Raw genomic sequence first — 25,529 nt, forward strand, 5'->3', positions numbered from 1 at the left:
ACGCTTCTAATTTCCCACAATGCCCACAAAGTAAGATCACTCTGAAACATTGTGGGAAATTAAAAGTGTAGCTAGATCCAACTGACCAGTGCTTCTTAGAGCACTGGTGCCACCACAGCTTGGTTAGCCCACCAGAACCCACTGCAGAGGAGAGAGCCCAGCAAAGGACTCTTTGCCCAAGGCCCCCTCAGACCTGGAGTTGGTGCTGTGTGCTGTACCACAGTGGATGACAGGACCTCTGGAGGAAATGGGTGGTGGGAAGAGCCATGGCTGCATCTTTCCTGCTGCACTGACAAATGAAAGGCCCCTGCCCTGGGTCCTGAGAGCAGCAGGTCTTTGCCTGCTGGTTTAGGAGCACAGTTGCCAACTCTTCAGCCATCTACTCTAGCTGTGCTTTTAACAGCCACTTGGTCTGCAGACATTCACCAGTGATAACATCTCTCTGTGCCATGAAAAGCTTTGCCTGATGATGATTCTGCATCAAGGTACAATAGCAGACACTGCTGTTTTTCTTTTCTGGTCAGTTGGCAACCCAACTCGAGTAAACTCCACCAAACGCGGTATAATTTACTTCCTAATAAACAGGCACTGTTTGGGACTGCACTCCCAATTGATTAGGATGGATGACTAAAGTTAGGATTGTTGAAGGATGATTGCTAAGCTGTATGCCTGCAGAAGTAACTACATCAGATCTCTCTCCTTTCTCCCACTAATTTGCTGCAGATTTGTTCCCCCGGTACAGGTCCTCCAGTCAGATATGGACACTCTCCTCAACTGCGAAGGGTATTCCAAATAACTGTTAAATATATTTATTCAAGGTGATTATTAAAGATTAAACATGCAGGAGCTCTGATCTCCTTTACATGTTGTCACCCTATTACTGACCATATGTAAAGGATGTGGTCTGAGTGAGCTTTCTTCAGTGGTGGTAATAGGAATCCATTAATGATGTAAAACAGAGTCCATGCACAATTCCCTCAGCCTCACTCTGCTGTATTAGCAGCAATGGGTAGGATTGACTACTGACCAGAAACTGCTCTGCTCTTGTGTTTGTAACAGCAATTTGATCTTCAGATGTCAACAGGCCAAGTCTTTCACAGCATGTTAGGGTGGCCAGATGCAAAAGAGGACAGGGCCTCTACACCTTTAATAGTTATGTAGAAGAGGGAATTTCAGCAGGTGTTGTGGTACAGATAGAGGCTGGTTGAAATGCTGACAATCCTAGTGAATAGGGTGATCATATGTAAAGGAGGCCAGAGCCCCTGTATTTTTAATAGTTGTATAGAAGAGGCAATTTTGACAGGTGCATCATTGTTACGCAGGCATGACAGAGGGAGAAAGTCTATGGGTGCTTCCAGACAAAGGACCACTAGCGCTAACACTCAAAAGGCATTGTGGCTTTTCTTCTGGTAAGAAAAAAGGATGGAAGAAGTGGTGGGAAATAAGAGGACTACAAATAGAAGATGTTGTTGCCTGTAAACTTCCATGAATGAGGCAGTGTGATTGCACAGCACAAGCGTCATCTGGAAGCACCCTATACCTCTGAACTGTAAGTATCCAGAAGACTTATGTCTATAAGCTATAGTATTAACATTATAACGTTTTTATTACGGGCCTAAAAAATCCCTAAGCACTGTACAAAATATGCGTTTTTCAGACTATATACCATTAATCAAGTTCAAACTCTAAAAAATAAGAGCCACCATATTAGATTAGACAAGTGGCCTATCCCATCTCTTGGGTATGGCAAATATTGAATGCTTCAGAGGAGGAGCAAAAGAAAAGAAAACCACAGCTGTGTATTGCTCCCACCTGTACTATTCATTCCTAGTTTCTGGCAACTGGAGAACTGAGGATGACATGAAGGGTAAAAATTGCAGACTATTTTGGTTTATAGTCATTGGCATATCTACATAATGCAAAAATTGATCTTAAATGTCTGGGCCTAAGGTAGAGGTGTGCACGGGGTACTCTGATGGTTGGCAATGTAAATATTTGTAATATAGATTAAAAGTTGGAACTGGGTGGACATGACATGATACTCATTTGAAATATCACATGGATCTTAGATTCACAGATAGATAGACTGGTAAACAGTAGAATGGTCATATGGTGTCATGATGCCATAACACAGTATTCTGTCACTGGTAGGTGCCAGAACCTTATGTTTCATGGTAAGGTTACAGTAGCGTACTCTCGGGAGGCATAAGAACATACGAAGAGCCATGCTGGATCGGACCAAAGGTCCATCTAGTCCAGCATTCTGTTCACACAGTGGCCAATGAGCTGTCAACCAGGAAACCACAAGCAGGACATGAGTGCAAGAGCACTCTCCTGCCCATGTTCCCCAGCAACTGGTGTACATAGGCATACTGCCTCTGATACTGGAGGTAGCACATAGCCATCAAGACTAGGAGCCATTGATAGCCTTCTCCTCCAGGAATTTATCTAACCCCCTTTTAAATCCATCCAAATTGATGGCCATCTCTACATGTTGTGGTAGCAAATTCCATAGTTTAAGTATGCACTGTGTGAAGAAGTACTTCCTTTTATCTGTCCTGAATCTCCCACCAATCAGCTTCATGGGCTGACTCCAGGTTCTAGTATTGTGAGAGAGGGAGCAAAATGTCTCCCTATCCACATTTCCCACACCATGCATAATTTAGTTATGGTACACTTCAATTCCCCATATATCAGAGAAACAAGAGGATTTATATCACCCCTTCACCAAATATTCTATCTCTGTGGATTCTTATCATTCCTTTTCAATAGAAAAGGCACTTGGAGAGAGATTAAATCTTTGAGCCAAGATTTTTGCCTGCAGGGGTCACATATATAAGTAGACTTTCAGCTCATTTGCGAAATCTTTAGTTTTTGTTTAATTAGACACACACGCGTGTGTGCGCACACACACACACACACACACGCACACACACCCGGAGAGTGAATGACTGTGTGTAGGGAGATGCGTGTGTGTGTGTGTGTGTGTGTGTGTGTATATATATAAATAAAGTCATATCTGGAGTACAAAGCATGTCTTTTCAATATGCTTAATACTGGCTTGTTGACTTTATAATGCTCTAGTCATTAAAGGACTAAACATTACATAAGTTTAGTCCTTTTGAATCCACAAAACCACATTACCATGAATGGCCTATAATGGACACCTTCCGAATCTTAATAGATTGCTTGCAGTAAGACGATTACATTTTGAAATAGTTTACCCTGAACATAGATGAATGACAGCTTGATCGAAGTGTGGCTGATTCAGGGGCTGCTTGTTCACCTGGGAGTTGCAATTACACATAGAGCTTTTGTCCATGCAACGGGTGTGGGTAGTGGTTGATCTAAGGGGCTTTGGCAATGGTGAATAAGTGCTTAGGACAGAGTGCAAAAACTGCAGTGGCAGTGCACAATGTCAAGAAATGTGGCACTGTGCTTGAGCCAGAAGCCATCTTATGATGATACAAAGCTCCATGCTCATTCTCACCAGATGGAGCATAGTGGCAATGTGCAGAGGGGTTCTGTGGCACAGAAATGATTTAGTGGGGGACAGGACTGAAGTGGAAATGGGTCAATTCATCTATTCTACATAATCATCCTGAAACTATTCTAGCTAGTATGGAGAATGAGATGGCCATGCTGGTGCAGTGCTTACTATTAACTAGAGGTGTGCACTGACCACAAGATTTGACTCGGAGTCCAATTTGGTGCTTTGAAAAATGGCCCAATTTGTCTCAGGCTGATTCAGAGACCATCTGCTTTGACTTAGGTACCAAACCAGAGTCGAGATTTGGAAATCCAAGGCTTCATGCCTCCCACTGACTATCATAGGAAATAAAAAAAAAAACAGCTGTAATGTTTTATCTTTGTCAGAACTGGATTAAATTTTCAGGCATAGTATCCCCTTAAAGTGGCAGGGGGGATTATGCATGCCAAATCTCAGGAAAATAGGTGCAGGGTGTTTTTGTGTGTGCACCTTTATGTTTTAATGTTTGTTATAGGAAACTGCCTATAACTTTTAATTTCTTGGCTGATTTGGATGAAATGTGTAGGGAGTATCTGAGAATATCAAGCTTGCCTAATTTCAGCTGAATAGGCCAAGGGGTTTTGTGCAAGAGCAGACTTTATATTTTGCACATATCCAAACAGGACACGCTTATCCCCCTATATTTGTTGTGGACCATGGTTCTGAAAATGGCAGAGAACCCAGAGGTGGCCCTAAGTAAGAAAACTGCAAGGTTTCAGAAGGATAGGTGCAGTGATTTATGCAGAAGGAAAGTCTTCAAATGAATGAAAATTTTATATTCAAATGTTTTAGCAGCAAGCATCACTTAGATTTTCATCCACCTTCAGGGAAATGATCAGAACAGCAGGAGGATTGATAGTGGAGATAATTTCCCTGAAGGTTGATGGAAATCTAAGTGATGCTTGCTGCTTCAACATTTGAATGTAAAATTTTCATTCAGACCCTACACGTCTGAGTAGAAGAGTATTTCACAGTACCCACGCTAACTATATGCATCTATCCTGAGTGGTACTAGTTTGGATATTGGGTTCTTTGGATCCATGCTGAAGCAGCCATTTGAAGTTTTGTAAATCAACCACTGAAGAAGACTATCCAGTTGAAATGCATTTGGCAAAGAACAATATTAACTTTAATAGTTTGCCCTTGTAATCTGAGAATGAAAATGTGTAACAGGGTTATGATATGCTTTATCTATCCTTCAACAAGGTTTATATATTATTGTGAATTTTGAAACTAGTTCATTTTTTTGTTTACCAATTTAGTTTGTACCTTTTGTTGTGAAGTTTTAACTATGTTTTATAAATTATTTGAATTGTATAGTCCTGATCTCCTTTTTAAAATGTATGGTTCTTTCCTGTTTTCTTTGGTTTTAATTGGTCAGGAAAATGATCAGGTCTGTGTTTCCACTTCACTTATGCCACAAAGCCTTGTGCGGATCCAACGTCAGTTTGAGTTGCTTCAGAAGGAAGTCCACTTTGCCTCAGGAAGCACCAGAAGCAGTCTGAAGGGGCCCAATTTGGCTCAGACTTCAGCCAAATCCAATAGACATCCCTCTTATGAACCTGTGATGATAGGATCGTAACTAACTTCCCAAGCTTACTGATCACAGGGCACACTAGAAGGTCTGAAATGTGTTTTGAAAAATCAAGCCACTGTATTGGATTTATCTACTACTTTATATCCCTTAGGATGAATAGGCCTCCTTTCTCTGTCGGCAGTGATGTCCTGAGGGGGCAGGGGAGAGTAAAGACACAGCAGGGTTCCCGAATGCAGCCCACACTACAACTGACACTTAAGAGGGAAACCCAGAAGCACCTCCATTTTCCAGAATGTTCAGCCCCATCCCTGAGCTCTGCTTGATTAGGCAAAGGGGATGTCAGGATACTAGGAAGTAATATTAACTGGATTATCTTGAAGGTGCAAAGGATATCTGTGTCTGTCATTTCGGGTCTGATTTAGGGCCAAATCACACACGACGTTATTCACATTGTTTGGCCATGCATGGCTGATTTTTAAAAAACAAATAGCTGGTGTGGGCAGGGTGGGGATCAGATTGGGACCATGGTATGGGGGGGGGGCTTTGCTCCTCCTGTATCCAAATCAGACCCCCTTGTGCCAATGGGAGCTTTTCTTCCATTGTGATTCATGAGTGTAAGGCCCCATTTGGATTGGGACTGCAGCTGATGGCAAAGAGTAAAAAAATAAAATAAAAAAATCAGGCCCCAATGACACTGTTCCAATCCAGCTCTAGATTGGTGACTTTTTAAAAACAAAATCAGCTGTACAAGGCCAAACGCGATGATCAATGTCACGTCTCGTTTGACCCTGATATAACACCTGTATATCTTTTTGGTGTCAGAGTGCAGCGGGCCTTCAATTTTAATCCAGAAAAAACCCTATACCCAGTTATTGAATGTCTGACAAACACAGGTGTAAACCATTCTGTGCTTGCAGTGCAACCCTCCTCTGCTTGAAAAGAATCCCAGCTGAAACCAGGTCTGCCAAGCGCCCATGTCATTGACTTCAGCTCAACTAAAAAACGTCGAGTTTGTGGAAGTAAGCTGACCTCTGTTATTTTGGTTCTAGAGTATTTCGGGAGATGCATAATTATATGGCACAGAGGTGGTTTATGATGTCATTTTTACACACCATGATTAGCCAGCTTCTGTGCAGACTACAGATTAGCCAGCTTCTGTGCAGGCTCATGATAAGATAAGGCTTGTTCACTGCAAAGAGCTTCCATACTGCAAAAGTCAGGAAGCCTGTGGAATCAGGGGCTGGTGCTAGCAGAAATCCCTGTCTCATACATTGCTACTGCGGAGCTGGCCTTACCATGGGCCAGGTCTATACCTTGTGTCATTTCACCACGATCCCATCATGGTAATGCTACATCCCACTTGTGTATTTATACATCATAGGATACACAATGGCATTTTGTTGCAGTATATTGGATAATGTGAAATTAAAAAGTGGGAAATAACACTACAAAAGTGGTATTTTGAATGCGTAATGTGCCCCAACAGTTCTCAGTGCACTTCAATACTGCTATAGAGCAGTAGTGTAGATCTAGTCCATAAGGCAGAGTGAGTCAGCCACCACAGGTGGCAGATGATGGAGGGCTTGCCGGGGGGGGGGGGCATTATCAGCATCCACCCTATCTGTTCCTCTTATACCCTCCTGGCCATTCTCTCTGCTGGAGGTCAGAGCTGTATGTGTTGCCCAATGCCCCCTAAGCTAGTCTCTGGTTTGCAGATGCAGTGAAAGATGCTGTCCCATCACCAATGTTGAACTAATATTCAATTGCCAGTCTGGTCAGCTTCTGTGAGTGGAATTAAGGGGGTGCCATCTTGTCCTTTTCTTCAGGCAGCACAATGTCTTGGGCCAGCCCTATATATATGGGGATAGTCAACCTGGTGACCTCCAGATTTTTGGACTACAACTCCCAACAGACTCAGCCAGCATGGCCAATGGCCAAGGCTTATGAGAGCTATAGTCCAAAACATCTGGAGGGTACTAGGTTGACTACTCCTGGTATATATCAACATGAAATCTTCTCTGTATGTCACACAAGGCCTAAGCGGCCAATATTAGATCTCAGATTACAAGGAGATTTGAAATCTGAGATTATGGCCCTTAGTTCTTTTTATAGACATCTCACCTCCTGCCCAAAAATAATCCAATGTGATGTGAACAGGAGATAGACTGATCCTGATACATGCACTGATTTTTGTCTCCAGGAATGCTGACCAAGACATCTGCACAATGTAAATAACAGCACAATGATTGAATTTGACCTTTTTGAAATCTATTGATCTCCATTCAGTTGTTTTTAGTAAGTCCACTTAGCTTGTATTGGTACAAAATCACACATTTCCTTGATTTCAAATACTAATAAAATCAACACTATTTATAATGGAAAAATTTGGGCCTGGTTGTGAAAACTGGTAGTCCTGTATTATGCGTCTGATTAATGCTTTATCCAAATAGAAGCTTCCCCAGTGGTTGATTTAGCAGTGAAGTACCAGTCAAATGTGAGGGGAAAGGTTGGCTTACAAAGTACCAACAAATGTAGGGGCCCTATAATGCATTGCCTGTTACGGACCAGATCACTTGCACAGATTCTGTTAGCCTCCCAGCTGTTATTTGGATGGGATGCCATCGACATAGGGACTGGCACAGACCCCATGGTTTGTGGATGCCTTGTGTATTGAATGAGCAAACATCTGACACTGATAAATTCCCTCTGTTTTGAAGCATTCTGAGGACTGCTTATGGGAACATCTGAGTTCTTGTTTTTTTCTGGTTTGTTTCTTGAGTTCATTACAGTGGCCATATGGAGACACAGCATGGACAAATCAGAGCTAGGCTTTCCGGTGATGTGCGGAAGTGGCTGTTAATATGAGGTCAGTGATCCATTGGTGATGTCCCATGCAGAATTCCTCTTTTATACGTTACATCACATCATAGTGACAGCCAGGGTGGTGTAGTGACTATAGGACATTGGGCTAGGACTTGGGCAAGCTGGGCTCAAATCCTCACTCATGGAGCTCACTGACACTAACTTCAGCCAGTTAGTATCTCTCAGCCTAGCCTATCTCACGAGACTGTTGTGGGGATAAAATTGGGGAAACCATATGTCCCACCTTGAGTTCTTAGGGCAAAGAGCAGGGTGTGTGTGTGCGTGTGTGTGTATTGCAGCTATGAGTCAGATTCTGAGTCCTTTCAGCAATTCAGAGAATACTGGCAACTTCAGCCAGGCATTTGGTTGGTTATTAATGACTGCATTAAATTAAGTGCTCATTCACTTCCTGAACCCACTCCAAATTCCTGATCAGTCCTTTTCCTCTCCACGAGCATGCATTTTCTTGTCTCTACGCCCTGTGCAAGATTTTCCACAGCTTTCATTTCATTTCATTCATTCATTCATTCATTCATTTATTTATTGCATTTATACCCCACCTTTTTTCCTCTTGCAAGGAACCCAAGGCGGCTTACATTATCCTCCTCCTCTCCATTTTATCCTCACAACAACAACCCTGTGAGGTGGGTTGGGCTGAGAGTCTGTGACTGGCCCAAAGTCGCCCAGTGAGCTTCCATGGCCGAGTGAGGACTAGAATCCGGATCTCCCAGCTCCTAGTCCAACACTCTTGCCACTACACCACACTGGCTCCTTTTCATCTTTGAGAGAAAATGCATCTATTATGAGATACTGGGAGCAGCTCTAGAGTTAACGCATGTTCTCTCAGAAGATGATGACAAGAGCAAGAAAGAAATAATATTGTACTCAAGCAGGGGTTTACAGGTTTCAGCAGACTGTGGAAACTAATAGCAGACGACCGCCACCCCTATGCCCCAGCAACATGGCTAACTAAATACGACCATCTTGAAGTTCAAAAAGACTACTTGCCCTTGGCTGTAGAAAACCAAAGCAAGATTCCATGGGGGCTTTATTGCTCCCTGTAGAGAATATTTATGTAAAGGTCAATGCTGCACTTGAGGCTAGCACTTACTGCTGACTTCAGCAAATCCCTAACTTGGCCGGAGGAGCTGCCACATCCTTGTAATCCTTATTACGTGCTGATTTGCAGAAACAGTGTGTAAATGTGTGGGGTTAGTGCAGACTAGTTCTTTGCACATTCCACAGCTAGAAAGGAATCATGTCCTGCTTTAGTGCACAATGTGTGTCTGCATAGAGCACAGAGATGTCCTGCACCTCCTGGGGTCCTTGCAATATACAAGCTTTCCCTTCAGGGCTAAATAAATAGCTCTATCTATCTATCTATCTATCTATCTATCTATCTATCTATCTATCTATAGTATACCCTTCTCTACTTGATAGGCCCAGGAGGCATCCAAATAATCAGATCATAAATAGTTTGCATAAACTGGAATTCTTCTTAGCAATGGTTCACTTGATGAGGATCTACATGAGAGTGATGAAGAAGATGACTTCAGGAAATCTGGATGTTGGGATAATGGATGTTCTGCTGTAATTGATTAATGATTAGAAATTGTTGACCTAGAGAAGTCCTTACACAGATGTCAAAACAGAATTAAAGGACAGAATCATCAACACCACACGTCCCTGTAATTTAAAACACATGGGATGAAATCAATTTATTTCTCATTAATCTTTCGGTGCAACGGCCATTCTGCTTAGGCACAGTGACGGGAGAGTGATCATCCCAGCTGGGTGCTTGACTAGAAAGGTAATTAGAAAAGTCATTGTGAATTCAATAGATATGGGCCTTAAGTGGAAGCATAAATATTTATTGCAAACATGAGAATATTTCAGTGGGGTGTGGGTTATACGTGCCATCTTTCCTATTTTGTCTTGGAAATGGGCTACTTTTGCATGTCCCCTAGGATACCAGTTCTCTTATGAATCATGCACCCTTGCTCTTTGATGGATGTTGGGCTGGGATAACGCTGAAAGCACCATGTAAACAAGGCAAGTAATGGTAAATTCAGCTGAATGTAAGCACCTGCTCCCTATGTGCAGAAGCAGGATGTCCTCCCTAGAACTCCTTATCCATAGGACAGCAAAATCAAATACTGATTTAACATTGAATTGTTTTAATTGGATTGGATACTGATTGAGTGTATTGATTTTGATATAAATATTGGTTTTGGATATTTATATTTAAATGTAAACATTTAAAATGTCCTTTATTGTGTCCACTGGTCCTTTCAGTATGGCTATTCTGATATTCTATGGAAATGGGACAAAATATTGCTTGCTCTCCAGCTACATAGGGGGAGGGCAGACTTACATTTATTGCAGAGATGGGGCATGCGTGGACCTCCAGATGTTGTTGGATGGGAGCTCCAGCCGGGCAACATCTGGAAGGTTACATCTTCCCCATCCCTGATTTATTGCATGCAATTTCATTCATTCATTCATTCATTCATTCATTCATGTACCGCCCAATAGTCAAAGCTCCCTGGGTAGTTCACAAAAATGACAACCCCAAAATACAACAGAATGAAAATATAATATAAAACATTTAGTATACAAAATTTAAAAACAATTTAAAACAACTGAAAAACAGTTACAAAATGATACCAGGACCAACTGACATTAAAGGTCCCAACATATACTGTCAAATACCTGGGAGCAGAGGAAAGTCTTAACCTGGCACCAACACGATAACAACATTGATGCCAGGTGGACTTGAGTGAGGAGAGTATTCCACAATCAGGGAGCCTGCCTCAGAGGAGGGCCTCAGATGTTGATTGTAGTGTCTGAGTCGATTCATAGCAGGAGAGGTGCTCCATCAGGAACTGCAGTCACAAGCTATGTAAGACTTTATAGGTTTAAACCAGCACCTTGAATTGAGCTAAGAAACATACAGGGAGCCAGTGCAAGCAGGCCAGAATTGGTGTTATATGCTCAGACCTTCTGCTATCAATCTGGCTGCTGCATTTTGCAGAAGCTGCAGCTTCCGAACCTTGTTGTGAACTGCTCAGATTGCTTCAGCTGTTGGGCAGTATAGAAATGCAATAAATAAAAAAATAAAAACAGTCTTCAAGGGCAGCCCCACGTAGACCACACTGCAGTAATCTAACTTGGACATCACCAGAGCATAGACAACTGAAGCCAGATTATTCCTGTCTAGATAGGGTTGTAGCTGGGCCACCAGCCCAAGCTGCTAAGAGGTACTCCATGTCACTGAGGCCACCTGAGCCTCAAGTGACAATAACATCACTCCAGGAAAACGTCCAAGCTATGAACCTGTCCCTTCAGGTGGAATGCAAACCATCCAGAACAGGATGAATACCCTACATCCCATCAGAAGAACCAACTATCCTCTAGCAGCATTTCAGTCTTGTCTGGATTGAGCATCAGTTTATTAGCCCTCATTCAGTCAATTGTCACAGCCAAGCACTTCCACAGCTTCAACTGGTAAAGATGAAAAGGAGAAGTAGAAATACATGTCATCAGCAGGCAGATGGCAATGTACTCCAGAACTCCAGATGAACCCACTTAGCTGTTCATGTAGATGTTAAAAAGCATGGGGGACAAACCCGACCCCTACAGAGCCATATGCTGGAGAATCTAAAGGGCCAAGCAATATCCCCAAGCACCACCTTCTGGAGCCATCCATCCAAGTAGGAGCAGAAACACTGCTATGCAGTACTCCCCACTTCCAGCTCAGACAGATGTTAAGATCTTCTGTGTCCCGGGAAAATTTCTTCAGAAGTGTTCTCACTGCCACCTCTTTCAGATGGCCTGGGTCCATTCCCTGTTACAAGGAGGCATTAATCACCTCCCTGGCCAAGCCAATGGTTCAACCCCTGCCAGATTTATCAAGTGACAAGGGCAAGGATCCAAAATGGAAGTGGTTGCATGAACCTGTCCAAGCATCTTGTCAACGTCCTCGAGTTCTACCAACTGGACCTCATCCAACAAAACTGGACAAGACTGAACTCTGGACCTCTGGTTTGGGATGCCAAGCACTTAAATCCTTCCACCATCACTGTATAGTAAGGGCTTTGTGCTGGACTTTTGTGGAGCAGAGTTGGAGGGCCTGTTTGTCTCCTTTAAGGCTATATTTCCGTAATATAGGCTGAAGTGCTTTAAGCGTTATTGTCACGTTCCTTGCCATATCTGAGCTCACTAGGGAGGGAGCCTCCCCTGGTTCTGGCTGTTCCCATTCTGAGTCTGAGCTGCTATCTCCACATGCTCAGATTCATTCCTGACAATTATAGCTGGATTATTCTAGGCCAGGGGTGCAGAACCTCAGGTGCAGAACCTCAGTCCCAGGGCTCAAAACCAGCCTTCCAGGAGTCCCATTCTGGCTCTCCAGGGTTCCACAGTCAAAAAAGAAACAGCTGCACCAATTGAATTCCCAGTGCGTTTTGACACTTGGTCTTTGTCATGGGAAACACTCTTGGAGATTCTTTTGGAGGATTCCTTCTCCCTTGCTTCTTTGGAAGTCTTCCTTGGAAGAAGCAAGGGAGAGGGAATCCTCCAAAAGAATCTCCAAGAGTTTTTCCCTTGACAAAGACCAAGTGTCGAAACACATTGGGAATTCAATTGGTGCAACTGTTTCTTTTTTTACTTTGGTTTCCAGCCTTACAGCTCTTTTTTCTGGAACCTATTGGCACTGTTGTTCTCCAGGGCTCCCCAGAAGGGCACACCCCCCTTCCCCAGGCCACACAGCCTTTTCCTCAACCACCAATTGTCTGGTGGTTTCTCAGATTTTGTGCAGTTTTTTCCTCATTCTAAAGGCTGAAATGCCTCTCCTCAGGCTTCGTTCCTCTAAGTGAGAGCTTGAAGCTAAAATATGCTAATATATTTGGTATTTTGGCCCTGCGCCTTTTGCCTTTGGCTCCGCCCACCACTGGAATGTGGCCCCTGAGTGTTTTCCAAAATGGCCTTTGGCCTTTGGGCTGGAAGAGTTTCTGCACCTCTGTTCTAGGCCTTCAGGTTACCATCAAGTTCCATTATACAACTGTTCATTGTTGCTGTTGTTGTTGTTCAGTTGTTCAGTCGTGTCCGACTCTTCGTGACCCCATGGACCATAGCACGCCAGGCCTTCCTGTCCTGCGCTCTCTCCCGGAGCATGCTCAAGTTCATCTTCATTGCATCGCTGATGCTATCTAGCCATCTCATCCTCTGCCGTCCCCTTCTCCTTTTGCCTTCAATCTTTCCCAGCATCAGGGTCTTTTCCAGAGAGTTTTCTCTTCGCATTAGGTGACCAAAATATATGAGCTTCAGCTTCAGTATCTGTCCTTCCAATGAGCACTCAGGGTTGATTTCCTTTAGGATTGACTGATTTTTGACCTCCTTGCAGCCCAGGGGACTTGTAAGAGTCTTCTCCAGCACCACAGTTCGAAAGCATCAATTCTTTGGTGCTCAGCCTTCCTTATAGTCCAGCTCTCACAGCCATACATTACTACTGGGAAAACATAGCTTTGATTAGACTTTTGATTAGACCTTTGTCGGCAAGGTGATGTCTCTGCTTCTTACCATGCTGTCTAGGTTTGCCATAGCTTTCCTCCCAAGGAGCAAGCGTCTTTTAATTTCATGGCTACAGTCATCATCTGCGGTGATCTTGGAGCCCAAGAAAATAAAATCTGTCACAGCTTCCATTTCTTCCCCTTCTATATGCCAGGAAGTGATGGGGCCAGATGCCATGATCTTCGTTTTTTTAATGTTGAGTTTCAAACCAGCTTTTGCACTCTCCTCTTTCACCCTCAACAAGAGGCTCTTTAGATCTTATTCGCTTTCTGCCATTAGGGTGGTATCGTCTGCATATCGGAGGTTGTTGATATTTCTCCTGGCATTCTTAATTCCGACCTGTGATTCATCCAACCCGGCATTTCTCATGATGTACTCTGCATATAAGTTAAATAAGCAGGGTGACAATATGCAGCCTTGTCGTACTCCTTTCCCAATTTTGAACCAATCGGTTGTTCCATGTCTGGTTCTTACTGTTGCTTCTTGACCCTCGTACAGGTTTCTCAGGAGACAGGTAAGGTGGTCTGGTACTCCCATCACTTTCAGAATTTGCCAGAGTTTGTTGTGATCCACACAATCAAAGGCTTTAGCATAGTCAATGAAGCAGAAATAGACGTTTTTCTGGAATTCTCTTGCTTTCTCCATGATCCAGCAAATGTTGGCGATTTGATCTCTAGTTCCTCTGCCTCTTCAAAACCCAGCTTGTACTTCTGATAGTTCTCGGTTCGCATACTGCTGAAGCCTAGCTTGTAGGATTTTGAGCATCACCTTGCTGGCATGTGAAATGAGCGCAATTGTGCGGTAGTTTGAACCCTCTTTGGCGTTGCCCTTCTTTGGAACTGGAATGTAAACTGACCTTTTCCAGTCTTGCGGCCACTGTTGAGTGTTCCAAATTTGTTGGCATATTGAGTGCAGCACTTTAACAGCATCATCTTTTAGGATTTTAAATAGCTCAGCTGGAAGACTGTCATCTCCACTAGCTTTGTTGTTAGTAATGCTTCCTAAGGCCCACTTGACTTCACTCTCTAGGATGTCCGGCTCAAGTTCAGTGACCGCACTATCATGGCTATTAGGGACATTAAGATCTTTCCTGTATAGTTCTTCTGTGTATTCTTTCCACCTCTTCTTAATCTCATCTGCTTCTGTTAGGTCCCTGCCTTCTTTGTCCTTTATCATGCCTGTCTTTGCACAAAACTTTCCCTTGAGATCTCCAATTTTCTTGAAGAGATCTCTAGTCTTTCCCATTCTGTTGTTTTCCTCGATTTCTTTGCATTGTTCATTTAAGAAGGCCTTCTTGTCTCTCCTTGCTATTCTCTGGATCTCTGCATTCAGTTGGATATATCTTCCCCTTTCTCCCTTGTTTTTCACTTCCCTTCTTTCCTCAGCTACTTGTAAAGCCTCATCAGACAGCCACTTTGCTTTCTTGCATTTCTTTTTCTTTGGGATGGATTTCGTTGCTGCCTCCTGAACAATGTTACGGACCTCCGTCCACAGTTCCTCAGGCACTCTGTCTATCAGGTCTAATCCCTTAAATCTATTCCTCACCTCCACTGTACATTCATAAGGGATATGATTTAGGTCATACCTGAATGGTTTAGTTGTTTTCCCTATGTTCTTCAATTTAAGCCGAAATTTTGCAACAAGAAGCTCATGATCTGAGCCACAGTCAGCTCCAGGTCTTGTTTTGACTGACTGTATAGAACTTCTCCATCTTTGGCTGCAAAGGACATAATCAATCTGCTTTCGATATTGACCATCTGGTGATGTCCATGTGTAGAGTCATCTCTTGTGCTGTTGGAAAAGAGTGTTTGCTATGAACAGCGTGTTCTCTTGGCAAAACTCTATTAGCTTTTGTCCTGCTTCATTTTGTACACCAAGGCCATGCCTGCCTGTTATCCTGGTGATTTCTTGACTTCCTACTTTAGCATTCCAATCCCCTATGATAAAGAGGACATCTTTTTTTGGTGTTAGTTCTAGAAGGTCTTGTAGGTCTTCATAGAACCAATCAACCTCAGCTTCTTCAGCATCAGTGGTTGGGGCATAGACTTGAATTACTGTGATGTTGAATGGTTTGCCTTGGATTCGTACTGAAATCATTCTATCACAACAACAACAACAACTGCTTTCCCCACCCTTTTGTTGACTATGAGCGCTACTCCATTTCTTCTAAGGGATTCTTGCCCGCAGTAGTAGATATGATGATCACCTGAATTAAATTCGCCCATGCTTGTCCATTTTAGTTCGCTGATTCCCAAGATGTCGATGTTCAATCTTGCCATCTCATGTTTGACCACCTCCTACTTACCTTGATTCATTGATCTTACCTTCCAGGTACCTAAACAATTTTGTTCTTTACAGCATTAGATTTTCTTTTTCCCACCAGACACATCCACAGCTGAGTGTCCTTTCGGCTTTGGCCCAGCCGCTTCACTCTTTCTGGCGCTACTTGGAAATACCCTCTGCTCTTCCCCAGTAGTATATTGGACACCTTCCGACCTGAGAGGCTCATCTTCCGACATCATCTCTTTTAGCCTTGTGATACGTTCCATGGGGTTTTCTTGGCAAGAATACTGGAGTGGGTTGCCATTTCCTTCTCCAGTGGACCACATTTTGTCAGAACTCTCTGCCATGACCTGTCCGTCCTGGGTGGCCCTGCACAGCATAGCTTATGGCTTCACTGAATTACGCAAGCCCCTTCGCCACAACAAGGCAGTGATCCATGAAGGGGATACAACTGTTTAGATGGGTTTTAAAAGGTTTAAAGCACAATCCTTTGCATGTTTATACAGAAAAAAGGCCTACAACTCCCAGCATGCTGGCTGAGGAATGCTGGGAGTTGTAGGACTTTTTTCTGCCTAAACATGCATAGGATTGCACCCTGAAAGTCGAACTGCATGAGCATGGTTATGCTCCCATGTAACTTCCATCAAAAGAGTCAGAATCCCTTGCTATAAAGAGGCACTGTGTAGATATAACTGCACATCAAATGTTCCCCAGCACCGAAGAAAATGGAGCAGCCTCTGCTTCTGTGAAAGTGTGTGAGCATCAGAGCCCAGTGGAAGTTGGGCTTTTGACAAAGGTATTACGGTGTAGAGTTCTATGTAAAAAATTCATAAGTGGATTAACAAATTAGTGAAGCATCTGGTAAGCATATATTAATCCTTTATAAGCCACTCGTACATTGTTGGAACCATTCCAAGAGTGGCTTCCTGCCTTTTGGAATTACTATTACATTCTTTTGAGATGGAGTTTTTCTGTTCATCTGCTCTCCCCCCCACATGCTTCATCCTCCTCTTCTTCTGGGAGGTGATGCAGGTTGGGCCCAGACAGAGAGGTAAGCCAGAGGCAAGAAGGAGGAGGTGGATGCATGCAGAAAGCAAGGCCCACTGAGAGCAACATGAAACTGGAACGGCTCAAGATATTTTAATATGCTGCAACATTTGGCAGTGGAAATGTTATAATTATAATAACCAGGGCTGGCCTCTAGGGTTGGTGTGTTGTGGCACCTGCCAAAGGCCCATAGCTCAGCAGGGTCCCACTGACAAGAGCCCCTGGACTTGCTTTTCCTCCTTACCATTGCAACTCACTTGTTTACTTGCCTCTTGCTTTGGGCCAGACAATAGTGGTAGTGAAGAAGAGCAGTAGATGCCCCTGCCTGCTTGCTCACTGGCGCTCTGCCTGCCAAGCAAGCAAGTGGCAGCAATGATGTGAGAAAGAATGAGAAGCGATAGCAACTGGCAATAATGACAGTGAGAATGAGAGAGGACGCCAACTGAGAGTGCCTTGACCAAGGCTCCACCAAAACCTGGCACCAGCACTGGCAGTAAGTAAACCACAAGGGGACATATATAGTATGAGCACATAATTTCATATCGCCTACCCTGCCAAATAACGTCTGAAGAATTAACGTATAAAGATAGATTTCCCTCAAAGAAAGAAAGCACATTTAGATCTCCTAAGTTATGTTTCTGCTGTCACACAACACTTAACTGCCTTTATGCTAACTGTTGATTAAATGTACATGGGATAGTCCTCATCGGACTCTATCAGTTTATACTGCACCACTACAGAAATGTTTCAATGCTCTACTTTACGTTGGGGTCCCCAATCTCTTTGGACCTGTGGGCACATTTGGGAATTTGAGAAGCTGCTGTGGGCACCACCACAAAATGCCTAAACAGTCAACCGCCACTTTGACGTCTACCTGTCACATCTATCAATCTTAGGCTGCGTCTTATTCAGCAAAACGTTTTGTTTTGTGTCTGTTGGACACTGCAATGTCTCTTTAGTGAGGGATTGTCTAATTCTGCGCAATACAGCTAGTTCTTATTTTAAATATACATTTTGGCAATGCCCAGTAGTTGCTTCTTTTTGGGAGGAAGTTATTACACAGATAAATTTTGTACTGGAACAGTCTTTAATATTTACTGACGTACACACTCTTTTAAATTTTATACTTGTTTCATGGAAATGAACAAATGGTCAGTGTAAATGGATTCTCTGCACCCTTTTGACAGCTAAAAGCCTGACATTACAAAACTGGAAGGATAAACACTCACTTCCTGTAATGCAATGGATCTGAGGACCTTACAATGCTTTCAATATTGGAATGGGTGCCATATAGATGCTACCTTCAAATGGATACTTATTTGGATATTTCGTCCACTTTTGTTGAAGTCTATGTCTTATTGCTAGAATGTTGCATGCATTTGTTATGCATTCATTGCTATGGACATATTTAAATCCATGTACATATATTAAACATAATTTTTTTAAAAAAAGTTTTGCAGGTGCCTGCAGGTGCCACATTGGGGACCCCTTCATGGGGGCCATTGGAGGTGCAAACTGTCATGTTTCTTCATCCTCCCTAGGGATGGTGGAGAATTCCGCCACGGACTCCAATGAAGCCGGATTCTAAAGAATCTGGCCCCCCGGAGTCCGTGGTGGAACGGAACACTTACCTCTGCCTCCCCGTGGAATCCTCTTTGGCTGGATCCTCTGGCTCCAGATTGCCAGCGATATAGCCGCCATGCCGTATCGCTGGCTGAAGGGGACTGACTGTGGATGCAAATGGCATCCTGGATGCCATTTGCATCTGTAGTCAGTCATGTCCCCTTCAGCCAGCGATACAGCATGGTGGCCATATTGTTGGTGCTTTGGAGCTGGCCGGTGGCTCCGCGGAATTGCCGCGGAGCGGAGCCGGCCAAAGAGGATTCCAGGGGGAGGAACGGATCGCCTCCCCTCCACAGGCAGATTCCCTACGGACCAGCAGGTAGGGAATCTGCCCATCCCTAGTCCTCCCCCTTCGCAATCAACACACTCCAGGATACCAGGCTTCAGGCTCACTACTTTATTAGTTAATGACCAGCTTCCTCACAAATGCAAATTCTAGGAAACTCTCAGACTGCAATGGAAACAGCTATTCCACACAATTACAAATATCAGTAGAGGAGCAAAAGTGGAAGTTAGAGAAGTTGCCAGCATTTTGAACAAGAACTTCTCAGCCAGACTAGCTTAGGGAGAATGCCCCTCTCTTATAATGGCTCCCTCCTACATAGGCTATCACGCATCACCAACCTGGTGGAGCGTCTGAGCTCCGCCTCTGACTTTTCCCACTTCACTCTGCGATGGACCCTAGCATCCCTCAAGTCATGCCCCTCACTCTCCTCCTCCCCTGAAACCTGGATTCTCATGGAGGAGGAAAGAGGGGGGCCTTCAGGCTGAGCCATCTGTGCGCCAAGATCTTGGGAAGAAGACCTTGCCATATCTGAGCTCACTAGGGAGGGAGCCTCCTCCTGTTCTGGCTGTTCCCATTCTGAATCTGAGCTGCTACATATCCCCACGTGCTCAGATTCATTCCTGACACCCACAGGCTCTGAGTTATGTACCCCTGCTTTATGTATATTGGATGGACAGTTTTCTTGTTTTCTTGTTTTTTTTTCCTTTGCTACCAAACTAATAAGGCATCCATCCAGCCTGACTATTTCAAATTACTCCCAGGGGTACAAAACATCATTCAATTTATAGTACTGTGCAAAAGTCTTAGGCCACCATTAGATTTGTTGTTTTAGCAATGGTATAATGACCATATATAATTATTTCTCAGGCTCTTCATTAGAATACAACCAGAAAATACAGGAAATTTGTATGCAGTATTCAACAATAGAAAAAAATAAGAAAAAACAGCTTCCACAGGCTAAAGTGGCAAGTATTTAGTGTGACCTCCCCTTACACTAGAGTAACAGCAGGCGCCTGGCCAGGAATAGTCTTCGTGGAAGGGTAGCAGCCAAGAAACGACTTTTGTGGAAAGGGAACAGGGTGAAAAGACTAAGGTATGCTAAAGCTCACAAAGATTGGAATGAGGATCAGTGGAAAAGAGTACTATGGAGTGATGAATCCAAGTTTGACATTTTGAGGTCCAATCATCGACAATATGTGAGAAGAAGCGTTGGAGAGAGATGGACGAATGAGTGCTTGCAGCCTTCAGTGAAACATGGTGGAGGGTCTGTCCTGGTTTGAGGCTGCATTTCTGCCAGTGGTGTTGGCGATCTTGTCCGTATTGATGGGATCATGAATGCTGAAAAGTACAGACAGGTTTTAATTCATCATGCCATTCCTTCTGGAAAGCACCTGATTGGGAATGGTTTCATTTTTCAGCATGATAACAATCCCAAGCACACTGCTAATGCAGTGAAATCATATTTAGCAAGGAAAACAGCTGATAAAACACCGACAGTCATGGAGTGGCCTCCAAGAGTCCAGACCTGAATATTATAGAGGCAGTATGGGATCACCTGGACAGAGAAAGAAATAAAAGACAACCTACATCTAAAGAAGAACCCTGGGAAGTGCTGAAAGAAGCCTGGTATAATATACCAGAAGATTACTTCAGAAAACTTCAGGACAGTCTCCCCAAAAGAGTTCAAGATGTGCTTAGAGCCAAGGGAGGTCACACTAAATACTGACTTTTGTCTGTACATATTTCCTGTATTTTCTGTTTGTATCTTAATACAGAGACCGAAAAATAATCATGGATGGTCATTAAAACTTTGCTAAAACAACAAAGCTGGTGGTGGCCTAAGACTTTTGCACAGTACTGTATATTGCAATTCAGTTTATTAAAAAAGTAATAGTTAATTAAAAATTGAAGTTCTGCAATTGGGCTATTTTTCTCTCTATTAAAGTAATTCATTGGAACCACAATTCAGGTTTATAACATGCACTTATCACAACCAATTCTGTTTCATATCCAGAGCCAAAGAAAACAGTGGAGAATAAGCACGGGCCACTTCAGTGACTAACTTCAACTCTAAGAGTCATGTTGATTAACACTGCTATACCTGATACTACTCTGCCATGCATAACATATTTAATACCAGGATTTAACAAAGATTTAAAACTGGCCAAGTTTAATAGATCATCGATCTCTAGAGGAAATGTCTCTTGAAGAAAAACTAGATCAAATTATGCAAGCTACTTCCTGTCCTGTATTTTATTCTGCCAACTGGCAATATTAATCCAATAAGGAACCACTAGTCTCTGATGGGGGGGAGTTAAGTCTATTTGAGGAATCTCCAGATCCTTTGATTCCAGTGTTGCATGGGTTCTGGACCTGTGGATTACTGGTCTCGTAATTCCCCCAGATGCTGACTTGCAAACTAGCTCTTTTTGACTACAAAAACATATGACTTGTATATGACTGTATATACAAGTATGAATGTATATGACTTTGGGCTGGTTCTTCTGTGTAAATTTGTCTGGGAAGGGCCATGTCTCTGTGTGATAGAGCACATGCTTTGCATACAGAACATCTCATGTTCAGTCTCCAGTGTCTCCAGACAGGGCTGGAGAAATTCCTGCCTGAAAGTCTGGAGAGCCGCTGCCAGTCAGTGTCGACAATATTGGGCTAGATGGACCAAGGGTCTGACCCAGTATCAGGCAGCTTTCTGTGTTCCTGCAGTCATTGACATTTCCTGTGCCACCAGCAGGACAGATGCATCAACACTATCTACTGCTGGATTACTGCAAATATAGCAGACCCTGCCAACAACCTAGCACTGCCTCCTAGCCATTCCCCTTCCTTCTCCATTGATGGAGTGACTGCCACTGAGTCATCTTTTTGCAGTCATGCTGCAAGCTCCTCCTCTCCCGACTGTTTGCAGGGAGGTCCCACCCATCTGCCTCTCTGCCGATAGTGTATTTTTATACGGTGAAGGGGTGAAAGGATGAGAGAGATGATCTGCAGCCTCCTGTTGCCCTTAGCATGGAGGGGTATGGGTGGGGAGGCTGCATGCAGTCCTAGAGCTGGGCCTGCCATTTATCTTTTTATAAGTTTAATACCACACTGTGGAAGACTGTGACCAGGTGAATCTTTGCCTGCCTGTTCAGTCTAAATCCCAGGTGCTAAGTGTTGTTGGGCAACAGTTCTTATGGTTCATTATCTTTAAACTGGAATTGGAAGAACGGTCCTTCAAATAGAGGATGGCCTTCTGGCATTCCTTTAAATAGAAGACTGTACTCTGTAAAAGAGGACACCTAGCCACCTTCGAAGACATAGTGGGAAAATAGGTTAAACAGAACTAATTGGAATGTATGACGTAGCCCTAGGAGTAGCCTCTGCAAGTCGAATGGAGCAAGTTGGTCCTGCTATGCAAGTTAATGAAAGTTCTGGTTGCTACCAAATATAAATTCTGGAGGCATCAATTTAGTTGCCGTCATGGTGGCTGAAGAGGCTTATGAATGATGCCATGCAGGTGAGCTGTCCCTAGACACGCTTCATCAAACTAGTTCTAGGCATCTGCCTCCACCCAAAGCCAACAAAAAGGGAAAACCCCACAAGAACTGCCAGAAAAGCAAAGGGGTAGAAAAAAAGGGGTAGAAAAAGGCAAAGGGGTAGAAAAAGGCAAAGGGGTAGAAAAAAGGATGTTTAATGCAATAAAATAACTTTGACGCATTTCAGACCCTCAGGTCCTTCTTCAGGGGAAATAGATAATGTTCCCTATGTATTAACTAGAACTGTAAGTAAATGGCCTCTGAAAATTCTCCAGCCTATTTGTGGGCAGAGAAACTGGGGGGAGAAATTCTCCAACATTTTCTCACAGATAGGGCTCATCATTGGCAGAGGTTGTAGCACAGGTTCTTTCTTTTTTTCCTCAGGGTTTTCAGTTTGTTGCACTGCTTGTGTAAGTGGCAACAGTGTTGAGCCCTCCACTTTTCTGAGGTAGAACCATAGAAGTTTGAATTTCTTTTGGTGGTATTTTTGAGCTTACCTAATCACTATGAGGTGGCTGAGGGCACTGTGTGTGTTTTTTCTCTCTATTACACAACTTTCCATTCTCTGTAGCCTCCCAGGCCCCCTGCACTTTCTGAACTGAAAAAGCCCCATGGGAAGAATTTCCTCATGATGCCTTCCTCATGATGGCTTTAACTGAATGTGGGAAGCCGAGGAGGCTACAGGCTGCCACAGAGGTTATTGTACAATGACAGACAGGACACATGCACATTCCTCAGTGACCTCGTATGTAAGGTAAGCACAAGAAACCCAAAGCCAACCCATGAGAATTTCTCCAAAATTTCTCCTCCTTTGAATTTCTTTTCAAAAGCAATTTCTATCCAGTTGAATGAGAATGGTAAAAAAATGTGGGAGAAATTTTCAGCACAGGTCTAGTATTAACCTTTAAAAAAAAATTATAAATCTGTATGATGATGCACATTTGTATGATTTATGTGATATACAATGGTGTTTATTTGAATGTATAAACATTAGATGTTGTCTTTTTAGAGTAACCTGAAGAAGGACCTGGGGGTCTGAAACATGTCGGCGTTCTTTTATTGCATTAAACATCGTTCTTTCTACCCCTTTGCCCTTGGCTTTTCTGGCAATCTGTCTCTCCCCTGCAGGTACAGCCCAAGCAAATGGTTGCTCATGAGTGGGTAGCAGCTGCTGCTATGCTTGTGGACATTCTGGGCCATCACAATGCCAGAGGTGGTGATTTGGGTACAGACATTTTGTCCATCCTAACCATTTATTGGTCAAGGTGATGTGGTAATAGAGATTCAGGGCATCTCTACCCCAGCATAAAATCCTGCATTTAAAATGGGGCTTTCTGCTTCCGTTTTAAATGCAGGATCATGACTCCCTTTTTCACATGCTTCCTTCCCCCCCACCCCCTTCCCCCTCCTTCTCCCTGTATCTGCATCTTCCATCTCTTTCATTGATCTTGCTCCTCTTCTTGCCGCTTTTCCTCTCTTCACGGAGGGAACTCAAGCGGAACACAACGAGGTAATTTGATAGCTCATTATCTGCAATCTATTTAAAAATGGAACAAAGGGCATTTAGTGCAGGAGATGCTTTGAATGATCACAGCATCACGTAAAGAGCCCACAAACTTCCGTGAAGGAGCAATCTCAATCGCAGGATAAAAGCTGTGTGAAGGAGCCCTCAGAGGTGTTCCTCTGGCTTCCACCATAAACAGACACAGCTTCTTACAGAAGAACTTAAAACTGCTTATTTTAGGATACAAAATTCACAACTGAGGCTGTTCTCTACATGTGGAAGCTCAAAGGATCAGGCCATAAGTAATTTCCTATTCTGTACGCCCCAGAAATCCAACAGTGCAGCATGGAACAGATTTATTTCTTGTCAATATGTAGGGAATCAAAACTAGAATTAGCAGGAAGGTAACCTATGGTGCCATCTACAGTCAATCCAATACACCAACAATACAGATGGACTGCTAGCAAGTGCTTATGATGACTCCTCATGAATTAGCTGTTTAGCCTCAATTAAAAATGTGTTGGGTACACCCAGACTAGAATATTGTAATGCACTCTACATGGGGCTGCCTTTAAAGATGGTTTGGACATTTCAGCTGGTACAGAATGCAGCTGCTTGGATACTTATGGTGGCCAGGGGGCAGAGCATATAATGTATACACTCTACCAGCTGCATTGACTGCCCAGTTTGTTTCTGAGCTCAACTTAAAGTGCTAGTGGTAAACTTTAAAGCTTCAAATGGTTTGGGACTAGGTTATCTGAAGGACCATCTGCACCCATATAAACCTGCCCAGGCATAAAGATCAGCCTCAGAGGCCCTACTTGTGGGCACACCATCAAGACCTATGAGATTGGTGTACATTACAGACAGGGCCTTTTTTATGGTGGCTCTGTGCCTGTGGAATTCCCTCCCTAGGGAGGGGGGTATGTCCCTGGTTTATTGGCTTTTAAACGGACATTGGTGACCCTTTTATTTTAAGCAGTTTTTGATTAATGTGTATAGTTTCAACTGCTGCTGTTTCAATGTGTTAAGGTTTTAAGGTTTTTGACTGATAAAAATGATAATGTATTATTAATTTTGTAGTATTGTTTTTAAGTTCTCTTTTGATGTGAGCTGCCTTGAGAGGGTTCACTCTGAAAGGTGGCATGCGAATTCTTAAATAACTGCTGTAATGCACATGTAAAATCTCTGCTTTTTTCAGAGCTCTGCTATTTTCAGAGTTCAGCTGGCAATATCCACCCCACCAGCACCAAACATCTTGCAGACACCTGGTCAACACAACCATTCAAGACTAGAATTCACAGACAAAGGGAAACTATGCAAAGACATTATGTCATGCTTGAAACTGTAGGAAAATGACCAAAAAATAAACAACAGCAGAGACCTTAAAAACAGAAAACGGGGGACTATGTTGGAAGAGAGATCTGACATCTGGGATTTAATTTCTAAAACAATTAGAGAGTTCAAGTCTGCTGAGAAACAAAATCATCTCATCCAAAAGCCATCTTCTTTAATGCCAGATATGCTGGGCCTTATTAGTTATTTAGTGGTGTGGAGAAAACACCCTGCATATGATCAGAGACACTCTGCTCTTTCATATTTTGTTGTGTACTGCCCAGAGAGCTTTAGCTATTGGGCAGTATAGAAATGTCATAAATAAACAAACACATAAATATTACCTTGCAGTTTGCAAGCCTGTATGATGGTAATGGGGATGGGGCGGTGGGGGAGGATTTATTGGGAGTAACCCTCCTTGG

This window comes from Heloderma suspectum, chromosome 4 (assembly GCF_057233095.1).
Source record: "Heloderma suspectum isolate Gila_16-S chromosome 4, 16-S_ref, whole genome shotgun sequence".
Taxonomy (NCBI): domain Eukaryota; kingdom Metazoa; phylum Chordata; class Lepidosauria; order Squamata; family Helodermatidae; genus Heloderma; species Heloderma suspectum.